This window comes from Mirounga leonina, unplaced genomic scaffold (genome assembly GCF_011800145.1).
Source record: "Mirounga leonina isolate KUSES-001 unplaced genomic scaffold, KU_Mleo_1.0 Mir_168, whole genome shotgun sequence".
Lineage (NCBI taxonomy): Eukaryota > Metazoa > Chordata > Mammalia > Carnivora > Phocidae > Mirounga > Mirounga leonina.
Genome location: NW_023270426.1, coordinates 39,933,603 through 39,947,174, shown reverse-complemented (window position 1 = coordinate 39,947,174; position 13,572 = coordinate 39,933,603). Strand labels below are relative to the sequence as shown.

Below are 13,572 nucleotides of genomic sequence, written 5' to 3'. Positions count from 1 at the left end.
GTTTCTCTCTCTCTCTCTCTTTTTTTCCTTTGCTTGTTTATTTTGCTTTTTAAATTTCACATATGAGTGAAATTATATGGTATTTGTCTTTCTCTGACTAATTTACTTTGCTTAGCATTATACTCTCTAGCTCCATCCATGTTGTTGCAAATGGCGAGATTTCATTCTTTTTTATGGCTAAATAATATTCCATTGTGTGGGAATGTATACACACACACACAGAATGGAATATTATTTATATATAACATCTATATCCATTCATCTGTTGATGGACACTGGGTGCTTCCATAATTTGGCTATTGTAAATTCAATATTTTTAAATTTGTTAAGACTTGTGTTGTGACCTATTGTGTGATTTATCCTGGTAAATGTTTTGTGGGTGCTTGAGAAGAATGTGTATTCTGCAAATGTTGGATAGAAAGATCTATATAGTGTCTAAAGTGTAGCTCCAGTCAGATGTTTCTTCATTTTCGGTCTGAGTGATGTATTGTTGAGAGTGGGGTATTAGAATCCCCAACAATTATTATATTGTGTTTATTTCTTGTTTTAGTTCTGTTTGTATTTGTTTTACATATTTTGGGAATCCAATATTGGGTGTGTACATATTTATAATTGTTATGTCCTCTTTATAAATTGACCCTTTAAGATTATATATGAATTACTTTGTCTCCTATTACAGCTTTTGAGTTAAAGTCTGTTTTGTCTGGTATAAGTTTAGCTATCTCTCTTCTCTTTTGGTTTACATTTGCATGGAATATCTTTTTCCATCTCTTCACTTTGCACCTATTTTTTCCTTAAAGCTAAGGTGAGTCTCCTATAGGCAGTGAATAGGTCAGTCTTATTTTTTTATCCATTTTGCCACTCCATGTTTTTTGATTAGAGAATTTATTCCATTTACATTTAAAGTAATTATTGATATCTGAGGACTTAGTAATGCCATCTTATTATTTGTTTGCTGGCTCTTTTGTAATCCCTTTGTTCCTTTCTTTCTTGCTGTCTTTGTGAATGGATATTTTCTGTGGTGGTTTGTTTTGATTCTCTTTTATTTATCTTTTGTGAATCTACGGTAGGTTTTTGCTTTGTGATTACCATGACCTTTACATAAACCATATTATAGATATAACAGTTTGTTGTAAGATAATAACAGCTTAACTTCCATTACATACAAAAACTCTCCTTTAATAATTTTCCCACCATATTTTACATTTTATATCACAATTTACATATTTTGTATGGCATATCAATTAAAATTATTGTAGCTATAGTCATTTTTATACTTATATTTTATTCTTTAACCTTTATACTAGAGTTAACATACCATCATACTATAATATTGTAATATTCTAAGTTTGTCTATATACTTTACCAGTGTGTTTTATATTTTCATTGTGTTCTCATGTTACTTACCAGTATCCTGTCATTTCAATTTGAAGAACTCCTTTAAGCATTTCTATTTCTAGTGATGATGAACTATTTCATCTTTTTTAGGCCTAGAAATTTTTTATTACGCCTTCATTTCTGAAGGACAGCTTTGCCAAGTTAAATGTTCCTGGTTGGCAGTTTCTTTTTTCTTTTTTTGACAGAGAGAGACACAGCGAGAGAGGGAACACAAGCAGGGGGAGTGGGAGAGGGAGAAGCAGGCTTCCCGCGGAGCAGGGAGCCTGATGTGGGGCTCGATCCCAGGACCCTGCGATCATGACCTGAGCTGAAGGCAGAGGCTTAATGACTGAGCCACCCAGGTGCCCCGGCAGTTTCCTTTTTCTTTCAGCACTTTAAGCATATCCCAATCTCTTTTGGTTGCAAGGTTTCTCCTGAGGAATCTGCTGATAATCTATGGGGGTTCCCTTGTATGAGGAATTTTTTTCTTACTGCTTTTTTTTTTAAAGATTTTATTTTATTTATTTATTTATTTATTTTAGGGAGAGAGATTGAGTGTGAGCCAGGGAAGGGGCAGAGGGAGAGAGAGAGGCAGAGAATCAGAAGCAGACTCCACGATGAGTGAACCCATAAGATCGTGACCTGAGCCAAAATCATGAGTCAGACACTCTACCAACTGAGCCACCCAGGCTCCCCTTCTTAAAGTTCTCTGTCTTTGATTTTAGACTGTTTTATTTTAATTTTTCTCAAAATAGATATTTTTCAGTTGAAACTACTTGGGCACTTAAGAGTGTCATGAACTTGGATGTCCAATCTCTCCCCAGATTTGGGAAGTCCTCAGCCATTATTTCTGTAAATAAGCTTTCTGCCCTTTTCTTCCAGCTATCTCTTTTTGGGACTCCAATAATGTATAGGTAGTTTCTTTTAATAGTATTCTGTTATTCACATCGGCTTTCTTCACTCTTTTTCTTTTTTTTCTTTCTTTTCTGATGAGATTTCAGTGGACTTTTCTTTGAATTCGCTGGTTCTTTCTTCTGCTTTGTTCAGTCTCCTATTGAAGTTCTCTATTGAATTCTTTAGTCATTGTGTTCTTTAGCTCCAGGGTTTTTTGTTTGTTTGTTTTTTAACTCTATTTGTTGTTGAACTTGTCATTTTGTTCATGAATTATTTGTCTAATTCTTTTTTTTTTTTTTTTAAAGATTTTGTTTATTTGAGAGAGACAGAGATAGCAAGATCAGGAACACAAGCAGCGGGAGTGGGAGTGGGAGAAGCAGGCTTCCCCCCGAGGAGGGAGCCCGATGTGGGACTCGATCCCAGGACCCTGGGATCATGACCTGAGCTGAAGGCAGATGCTTAATGACTGAGCCACCTAGGTGCCCTATTTGTCTAATTCTAATTTCATTTACTTATCTATCTGTGTTTTCCTACAGTTCACTGAATTTCTTTAAAAAATTATTGAGTTTTTTGTCATACAGTTCATAGATCTCTATTTCTTTAGGGTTAGTTCTTAGAGCTTATTAGTATCCTTTGATTGTAGAAATTTACTTGATTCCTTGTGATCTTTGTATCTTTGCATTGGTATCTGTGAGTTTGAGGAAGCCATTTCCTCTTCCAGTCTTTCACAGACAGCTGTGTTGTGGGGCTACTGATGTGCTTTCTTGCTGGGGCTGCCTGTCATATGTGCTGCATGGCTGCTGGCATCACCGTCCAGACTTCCTGGTCAAGCAGTGCTGGAGGCTGTGCTCAGATCCAGTGACTTGCTTACTTGTGTGGGTGGGTCTCTAGAATGTGTCCATGGCTGGGACAGGCCAACTGGTAGACACCCAAACCTAACAGAACTATTGATCAAGTTGCCTGGCCAGAAGAGGCCACTGGCTCAGATGTGCACTTGCCTTGAGCCACCTGGTTGGGATCTCTGCTAAGGGGCCACCTCTGTCTAGCAGGAATGTGAAGTGCTAATTGCTATAAGCTTGTGTCCTTTCTCTCTCTGTCTTTAGCTGGTTCCCCTAGTGATCCCTATGACACAACTAAGTGGTCCTCCTGGTAAATGTCCTGGAATGCTGGGGGAACTGGATGCCATATTGGGCTCTCTTTTTTCCACTGGAGAAACTGTAGGCTCAGGGGGACCCACTTGGTGCAGTGCTGCATAAGGCCTGAGAGGATGATGTAGTCAAAGTAAAACTGTACCTCTTACCACTCTAATGTAGTTTTTCTTGTTGTTGTTGTTGTTGTTGTTGTTCAGGGGGGTGCATCTGCCTCACCCCTGAGTTCTGAAATCTTCACAAAGGTGTCTGATTTATGGATATTTGCTAGCTTTTTCTGTAAAGGGGACTAAAGTCAGGAATTACCTATTTTGCCATCTTGCCAACGTCACTTCTTTTCTTCTTGATCAATATAGCTTTACGTTTTTAAATTCTATTGTTTTCTTTCAAAAATTTTTTGATTTCATTGATTTTATCCATTGCATGCTCATTTAAAAATTTTATTGTTCTGCTCTTTATTTTTTTCCTTTCTTATGCTTACTTTAGGTTTAATTTCCTTTTTTTTTTTAATTGTTTTAAAGTAGAAGCTTAGTTCGTTTATTTTACATCTCCCATCTTTCATAAGACCTAAAGTTATAAATTTCTTTGTGGGCTCTTTTTTAGCAGCAAATGACATTTCATTATTGTGCATTTTCATTTTCATTTAGTTAACACTATTTTTTTTGTGATTTCTTCTTGGATTGTGGTCAAATAATATATTCCATTATTTTGATTCTTCTAATTGAAACCTGCTTTACAGTCCATTATATTTTCTATCTTGGTGAATGTGTCTTGCATCCTTGAAAAGAAAGTGTTATTTGTTGTTGGGTGGGATGTTCTAACATTTTCAATTAGATCCATTTGTTTGATAGTGTTGTTTAAGTCTCCTATATTCTAACAGCTTTTCTTTATAGTTGATCTACCCATTTTTAATAGAGAAGTTTAAAATCTCAACCAATGTATAGATTTGTCCATTTCTCCTTTCATTGCTCAGTTTTACTTCATACATTTTGAAATTTTATAATTACATGCATTCACAATTAGAATATATCTTCTTCTTTTTTTTTTTTTTTTAAAGATTTTACTTATTTATTTGACAGAGAGAGACACAGCGAGAGAGGGAACACAAGAAGGGGGAGTGGGAGAGGGAGAAGCAGGCTTCCAGCGGAGCAGGGAGCCCAATGCGGGCTCGATCCCAGGACTCTGGGATCATGATCTGAGCCAAAGGCAGATGCTTAATGACTGAGCCACCCAGGTGCCCCAGAATATATCTTCTTGATTAGTTAATTCTTTACCATTATAAAATATCTCTTTTTATCCTTGTTAACATTACTTTTCTGAAATTTACTTTGTGTCATTAATATAGTGATCCTAGCTTTCATCTTATTGTTTGCATGGTCTATCTTTTTTTAATTCTTTTACTATGAGTTTACTTCTGTCTATATTTAAAGAGAATTTCTTTTGGACAACTTGTAGTTGGGTTTTACTTTGTTAATCCAGTTAACTATTTCTACTTTTTAATTGTATTTTTTTGTTCATTTACATTTAATGTAATTAGTGGTTTTTGGTCATTAATCTAGCACTTGTTGTCTAGTTTTTCCTATGTTTTTGTTTCAATTTTCTCTTAATTACTTTAAAATATGCCATTTTATCTTCACTATCGGCTTATTAACTGTACTCGTTTATCTATCTATCATCTATGTATCTATGTATCTATGTATCTATGTATCTATGTATCTATCTATCTATCTATCATCTATTGTGGTTGCCTTATAGTTTACAATCTGGATCTTTAATTTATCAGTTTATATCCAAATAAAATTGTTGCACTTCATTTGTCACATAAGATATAATTCATTTTCCTCCTCCCATCCTTTGGTTATTGTTGTCATATATTTTGATTCTTCATATGTTATAAATCCTAGAAGTCCTTGTTATTATTTTTGCTTTAGACAGTTAATTTTTTTTAGAAAAATTAAAAAATGAGAAACAATATATTTTATACTTACATACATATTTTATACCATTTCTGGTTCTTTTTTCGTTCTTTCATGTAAATTCATATTTTCATCTATTATGTTCCTTCTCCCTGAAAACCTTCCATTAGTGTTTCTTTTTTTTTTTTTTTAAGATTTTATTTATTTGACAGAGAGAGACACAGCGAGAGAGGGAACACAAGCAGGAGGAGTGGGAGAGGGAAAAGCAGGCCTCCTGCAGAGCAGGGAACCTGATGCGGGGCTCGATCCCAGGACCCTGGAATCATGACCCAAACTGAAGGCAGACGCTTAACAACTGAGCCACCCAGGTGCCCTCCATTAGTATTTCTTAAAATGTAGTTTTCCTGGCAACTTATTCTCTGAACTTTTATTTGTCTGAAAATTTTTAATTTTACCTTCACTTTTAAAGGATATTTTCATTGGATTAAAATTCTCCATTGGCAATTTTTTTGAGCAAAGGCACCTGAAATATAAAGGAACATGATGCATCATGATGACTACCTGGAGCTTAATGATGCTTGATGGTGAAATGCCTAAACAAGATGTTGTGAATGAAACTGGTGAGATAAATAAGAAGTAGATGATATAGGGCCTTATGTATGTAATAAAGAGCTTGTGTGTTATCTCTTAGGACAGTGGAAAGTCACTGAGTAATTTTTAATAGAGATAGTATGGTCAGATTTTCATTTTAGATTAGGTCACTCTAGACACTGCATGAGATTTGACTTTCACAGAGGAGAACATGCTGCTGCAGGTGTCTAAATTAATACTAGTAATATTATTTTAGAGGGTCATTGTCATGTTCCAGAAGTATAAGCACAGTGAATGCACACAATAATAAATATTTTCTCCATTATACAGATGAATTAAATGAGACAAAGAAATTAAATGGTTAAGCTTGGGTTGAAGACAAACCCTCTGGCTCTAGGATGGCTTCTAAACATTCCTGATTTACAGGCTAGAGATTATGAGGGTTGGAAATTGGGTGGTGGCATTTGGATAGATTAAAGATATATAGTTATTTTTTTAAAGATTTTATTTATTTATTTGTCAGAGAGAGAAGCAAGGAGCCCGATGCGGGACTCCATCCCAGGACCCTGGGATCATGACCTGAGCCGAAGGCAGACGCTTAACTGACTGAGCCACCCAGGTGCCACAGATTAAAGATATGTTGAAGAGATAAAATTAGCCGGGTTTGATGCTTGATTGAATAGGAGTGATGAAGGAGGGAAAATTAAGGATTACTCTCGTCTTTCAGCCTTAGTGAGTGAGACACGTCAGTACCACCTGCTGAAATAAACGTGGAACCAGTTTAATTGAAGGAGTAATGAATTATTTTTATGTTAGGTTAAGCCTGTAAGACATCCAGGTAGAAATGTACAGAGGGCAATTAGATGTAGAAGTCTAAAATTAATGAGATAGGTGTGGTCTAAATATATAAATTTGGATCTCATCCATAAAGGTAAAGTCCTAGAGAACTGGCATAAAGTGAAAAGAGCAGAAGGACCAGAACTGCATAAATAATACCTAGTAATCATTTAAAATTTAAGCTTTGGTAGTGCTATTTAGACAGGATGAAAATGTAAATATATTTAAGACAGTTAGGAATCCTCTACTCTTTTAACACCTGTCTCCTTGAGAGTAAGGACCATTACTTATTCATTTTTGTGTTTCCAGTGTCTACTATATACTCAGTCTTTGTCTGTGGGAAAACAGCTCTTTAAATACTAAATCCAAAAGGAATGGAAACCTCACAATTTATCTCTGCATACTTAGTCTTTTGCATTAATATCATATTTAACTTTTTTGTGTATGTGTGTGTTTACATTTCACTGGTATCTTTTTTTACTGAAATATAGTTTATACAATGTTACTTTGGTTTCAGGGGCACAACATAGTGATTTGACAAGTCTGTACATTATGCTGTGCTCACCACAAGGGTAGCTACTATCTGTCACCATACAATGCTATTACTATACCATTGATTATATTTCCTATGCTGTACTTTTGATCCTTGTGACTTATCTTTTCCATTACTGGAAACCTTTATCTCTCTCCCCCTTTCACTCAATTTGCCCCCAACCCCCAACTCCCTCCACTCTAGCAACTATCAGTTTGTTCTCTGTATTTAACATCATACTTAACTTTTGATGCTACTGTGAATATTGAATTCTGAACTAATATAGAAAATTTCTTTATATTACATTATATTACTTTAATATAATAAAACATATAATCATTTTTAAACACTTGGGGAATTGATAAAGTAATTATTGAATTATTTAATTTTTATAGCAATATTCCTTTTTTTGTGACATCAAGCATGAGAAATGTCTGTGATTTAAGCATTAGGTGTAATAAATTTAGAAGTGCCTAATTTAATTTTAAAATCAAATTTTGAACATGATGTTTGAGTGTATGTCTAGGTATATGTGGAATAGACTATTAGGTTATGTAATGTCTGCAGTTGGGGAAAAACTCTATAATTACTTTTTAACTCAGTACTTCCTAATACTTGAGTAGATTGTTTCAATTTTTGTTTGATATTTGTGTTAAGCATTAAAACATAATAATTCTTGTACTTACTCTATAAATATGTAATACATATTTATGTATTTAGTTTTAAATATAATACACATTCTCTTTATTGTGGTGGTTTGGAATGGAACCTGCAATATATCTGAGGTATGCCTGTATATGAAAAACAGCTTGCTGAGATTTTGAGTGAGATTTAATGAATTTTGAAATTAAGTTGGGAAGAATTGACATCTTCAGTATTCAGTGTCAGTATTTAGTATCAACAATGTTGACTCTTTCATTCCATGAACACAATATCTCTCCATATATTTGGATCTTCACTTTCTCTCATCACATTTTGTGGTTTTCTGTATATGGATCCTGTACATATTTTCTTAGATACATAGCTAGGTTTTTGGGGGTTTTTTGGTACTATCATAAATGGTATTGTATTTTAAACTTCCGATTACAATTGTTCTTTTGTAGGGACGCCTGGGTGGTTCAGTTGGTTAGGTGTCTGACTCTTGATTTCAGCTCAGGTCATGATCTCATGGTCATGAGATTGAGCCCCATATCAGGCTCCCGCTAGGCATGGAGTCTACTTGAGATTCTCTCTCTACCTCTTCCTCTGTCCGCCCCCCCACTTGCTTGCTAGCTCTATTTCAAAATAAACAAAATCTTTAAAAAAAAAAAAGAGGTTTACAATTGTTCTTTGATAGTATATTGAGAAGCAATTGACTTTTGTACGCTCAATCTCACATTCTGTGACTTTGCTATACTTTTGGATTCATTCCAGGAGGTTTTTTGTCTATTTGGAATTTTGGACAGACAACCTATCTATCTGTGAACAAAGACAATTTTATTTCTTTCTCTCCAATCTCTGTATCTTTTTGTTCATTCCTTCCTTCATTCATTCATGTATTTATTTGCTTTTGTCTTACTGCACTAGCTAAGATTTCTAATATGATGTTGAATAGAAATGGTGAGAGGACAGAGTTTCCTTGAAAGTTCTTAGTCTTAGGAGTGCAAGTGTCCAGTTTCTCATCATTAAGTGTGGTAACTAGAGGGTTATTTTGTAGATATTACTTATCAAGTTGAGGAAGTTGCCTTTTATTTTTTGCTTGTTTGAAGAGTTTTTATCATGAATGGGAGTTGGAGTTTGTCAAATGATTTTTCTGCATCAATTCATATGATTATATGATTTCTTTCTTTAGCCTGTGGATATGCTGGATTACACTGGTTGTTTTTTTAATATTAAATCAGCTTTGAATACCTGAAATAAATCCCAGGTGGTTGTAGTAGATAGTTCTTTTAATACATTGTTGGATTTGATTTGCTGATATTTGTTGATGACTGTTGAATGAGAAGTATTAATCTTTATTTTCCTTTCTTGTAATATCTTTATTTTTTTGTGGTATTAAGGTAATGCTGGCCTCCCAGAACAAGTTAGAGATGTTCCCTTTGCTTCTATTTTCTGGAAAATATTGTGGAAAATTGCTTTAATTTCTTCCTTAAATGTTCGTTGGAATTCACCAGTGAAATTTTCTGGCCTGGTGTTTTCTATTTTGAAAGGTTTTTAATTTTTGATTTAATTTCTTTATACACAGGCCTTTTCAGATTATAAATTTCTCTTTGTGAGTTTTTGTAGTTTGTGTCTTTCTGGGGAATTGGTCCATTTCAGTTATCAAATTTGTCAACATGGAGTTATTCATAGTATTCCCTTATTATTTTTTTTATGTCCAAAGATCAGTAATGATGAACCATCTTTCTGATATTGGTAATCTGTGTCTTCTTCCTGTTTTAGTTGGTTAACTTGGTTAGAGATATATCAATTTTATTGATCTTTTTAAACAATCAGCTTTGGTGTTTCTTTGTTTTCCTATTTTCAATTTCTTATCTAAGTTTTATTTCTTTTCTTCTATATGTTTTAGTCTTAAATTGTCTTTCTTTTGTTTTCTAGGGTGAAAGCTTAGATGACTGATTTTAGATCTTCCTCCTTCTAATATATGCATTCAGTGCTATAAATTTCCCTGTAAGCACTGCGTTTGCTGCATCCCACAAATATTGATAAGTTGTATTTTCATTTTCATTTAGTTCAAAATGTTTTTAAATTTCTCTTGAAAGTTCCTTGACACATATGTCATTTATAAGTATGTTGTTTAATCTCTAAATATTTTGAGATTTTCCAGCTTTTTTTGTTATTGATTTCTAGTTTAATTCTCTTTTGGTATAAGAATGTATTTGTATGATTTTTATTCTTTTAAATTAGTTAAGGCCTAGAATATGGCCTCTCTTGGTGATTATTCCATGCAAGGTTGAGAAAATATTTATTATGCAGTTGTTGGATGGAGTATTCTATAAGTGTCATTTGGATCAAGTTGATTGACAGTACAGTTCAGGTCAAATACATCCTCACTATTTTTTTTCCCTGCTTGATGTATCAATTACTAAAAAAGGGTTGTGGAAGTCTCCAGTTATAACAGTATATTTTGCATTTCCCCATGCATTTCTATCAGTTATTGGCTCAAATATTTGAGCACTTTGTTGTTAAATGCATATACACTGGGGATTTTTGTCTTGGAGAATTAACCCCTTCATTTTTAAGAAATGTCATTCTTTATTGCTGAGAATTTTTGTTTTCCTGAAGTGTGCTTTGTCTGAAATTAATAGAACTACCCCAACTTTCTTTTGATTCATGTTATCATGGCATGTCTTTTTCCATGCAGCCCTTACTTTTAACCTCATGGGATCTTTATAACCATAGTTGATTTTTTTTTTGAACATACAGTTCAGTCTTGTATTTTTATTCACTCTGACAATTTCTTTTAATTGATGTGTTTAGACTATTCATATTTAAAATGATTATTGATGTAGTCAAATTAATATCTACTATGTTTATAACAGTTTTCCACTTTTGCACTTTGTTTCTTTTCCCTCTCTTTTTCTACCTTCGGTAGTTTTTTTTTTTTTAAAGATTTTATTTATTTATTTGAGAGAGAGAATGAGATAGAGATAGAGAGCATGAGAGAGGGGAGGGTCAGGGGGAGAAGCAGACTCCCTGCTGAGCAGGGAGCCCGATGTGGGACTTGATCCTGGGACTCCAGGATCATGACCGAGCCAAAGGCAGTCGCTTAACCAACTGAGTCACCCAGGCGCCCCTACCTTCGCTAGTTTTAATTAAACATTTTATATGACTTTATCCTATCTCTTCTCATAGCTTATCAATTATAGTTATTTTAAAAGATATTAAGGTTTGCTCTTGAGTTTAATATAAAATTTTATAGAAAATGTATTTAATAGTATATACATATGTATATGTATTTAATATATTAATAAATTATTATGTAAGTTATAACTAGTCTAAGTCCACCTTCAAATAACAGTATCCTGCCTCATATGTAGTACCAGTACAGCAGACTTTTAGGGGTGCCCAGCTGTCTTAGTTAGTAGAGCATGGGACTCTTGATCCTTGGGGTCATGAGTTCAAGCTCCACATCAGGGGTAGAGTTTACTTAAAACAAAAACAATAGCAGCATACTTTTAATTACTTATTCCTGTCTCTTATGACATTGCTGTTCTTCATTTCATTTAGCCATTTAATATAATCACCAATATTTTTCCTATTATTAGTTTTAAGTTATCCTTTGTATTATTAAGAAAGATAGATTTTGTTTGTTTTATTTATTCCTTTTCTGTGCCCCCCCTTTTTTTAATGTAGACCCAAGTTTCTGACTGATATAATTTTCTTTTTTCCTGAAGAACTTCTTTTCATTTCTTGTAGTACAGGTCTGATGATACGTATTTCCTCAGTTTTGGTTTGTTTGAAAAAGTATTATTTCCTTTTCACTTTTTAAAAAAGATTATTTATTTATTTATTTGAGAGATTGTGTGTGTGAGGGGAGGGTCAGAGGGAGAGAGAGAATCTCAACCAGAGCCCCCTGAGCATGGAACCCAACATGGGCTCCATCCTGACACCAAGATCATGACCTGAGCCAAAACCAGGAGTCTGATGCTCAACCAACTGAGCCACCCAGGAGCCTCATCTTTTTCACCTTTGAAGAATAACTTTACTTGATATAAAATTTACATTTCTGATAAGAAATTGTTGTTATTTCTACTCTTATTCCTCTAGAGGTAAGATAGATTCCCCACCACCCCCTCCCCCCCACCACTGCCCGGCTTCCTTTAAGATTGTCTTGTGTCTTTTATTATCTGTAGTTTGAATATGATATGCATACATGTAGATTTTTTTTATATTATCCTGTTTGGTATTTAAACTTCCTGGGTCTTTGGTTTGGTGTTTGCCATTAATTTTGGAAAATGCTTGGGCATAATTCTACCACATAATTCTTTATTCTACTTTTGATATTCAAATTACATGTATGTTACACCTTCAGATATTGTCCCAAAGTTTCTGGATATTCTGTTCTGTTTTGTGTGGGTTTTTTTTCTTTTAACTCTTTTTTATCTCTGCATTTATTTTGGGAAGCTTATGTTGACCTCTATCATCAAGCTCATTAATTCTTTCCTTGTTGACCGGTCTAAGGATGAGACCATCAAAGGCATTTGACATTTCTATTATAGTGTTTCTGATTTCTGGCATTTCCTTTTCATTCTTCCACAGAATTTTCATCTTTCAGCCAGCAGGACCTATCTGCTCCTCCATATTGTCTACTTTTCCATTAGAGCCCCTAACATATTAATCATAATTAATTTAAATTACCTGTTCCTTAATTACAAAATTTGTGTCATATCTGAACCTAATTTTGATCCTTGTTTTGTCTCTTTTAACTGTGTTTCAGCATGCCTTCCCATTTTTTATTTAAAGCCAGACATGATATATTGTGTAACAGGAACTGAGGTAAATAATCCTTTAATGTAAAGTAAGAGACATTCTGTCAATAATTGTTAATTAGTGAATTAATTCTGTATTATTATATTGTAAGGTATAACTCTAAAATGAAACTTATGGTTCTTTGGAGGCTTTATACGCCTTGGAAGAAGCAAATGAACTTTTATTTTTCTGGCATAGCAACATGTTTAGTCAATGAGCGGGCCCTGGGTGGCTCAGTCAGTTAAGTGTCTGCCTGTGGCTCAAGTCATGATCCCAGGGTCATGGGATCGAGCCCCACATTGAGCTTCCTGCTCAGCGGGAGTCTGCTTCTCCTTCCCTCTGCTCTTGTGCTCTTGCTCACTCTCTCTCTCTCAAATAAATAAATAAAATCTTAAAAAAAAAAAGAAAACATGTTTAGTCAGTGAAACATGACTGAAACATGTTACTCTGTCAGTTGATGAAGCTTCAGAGTTGTATAGTGCCATTATTTACACAAACTAGTAATACTATTCATGATAATGTTGTTTTATTTCTCATTTATATTAGATTGTGTGAATCCATTATAATATTTTATATTTTTCAAATTAGATTATATTGCTACTATTATTTAAATGGTACTCTATTATTGTGTTTTCATAAGAATTACCTTTGGTCAGGGCCATTAAGATGTCAAAATTATGTTACCTATCTGTCCACACACACACATACATGCACATACACATGCACACATGCATATACAATATATGTACCATATATATTTTCATATATAGGCAGTCACATATGTAGACGTGTTCTCACAGTAGCTAAAACAAATGATAATAATGTG

General features: G+C 34.0%; 1 protein-coding gene across 1 annotated transcript in view; it reads left to right on the top strand.

The window, feature by feature from the left end:
• ADAMTS6 (ADAM metallopeptidase with thrombospondin type 1 motif 6) overlaps positions 1–13,572 on the top strand; it is a 297,675-nt gene that overhangs the window by 145,499 nt on the left and 138,604 nt on the right. The window lies entirely within an intron of this gene.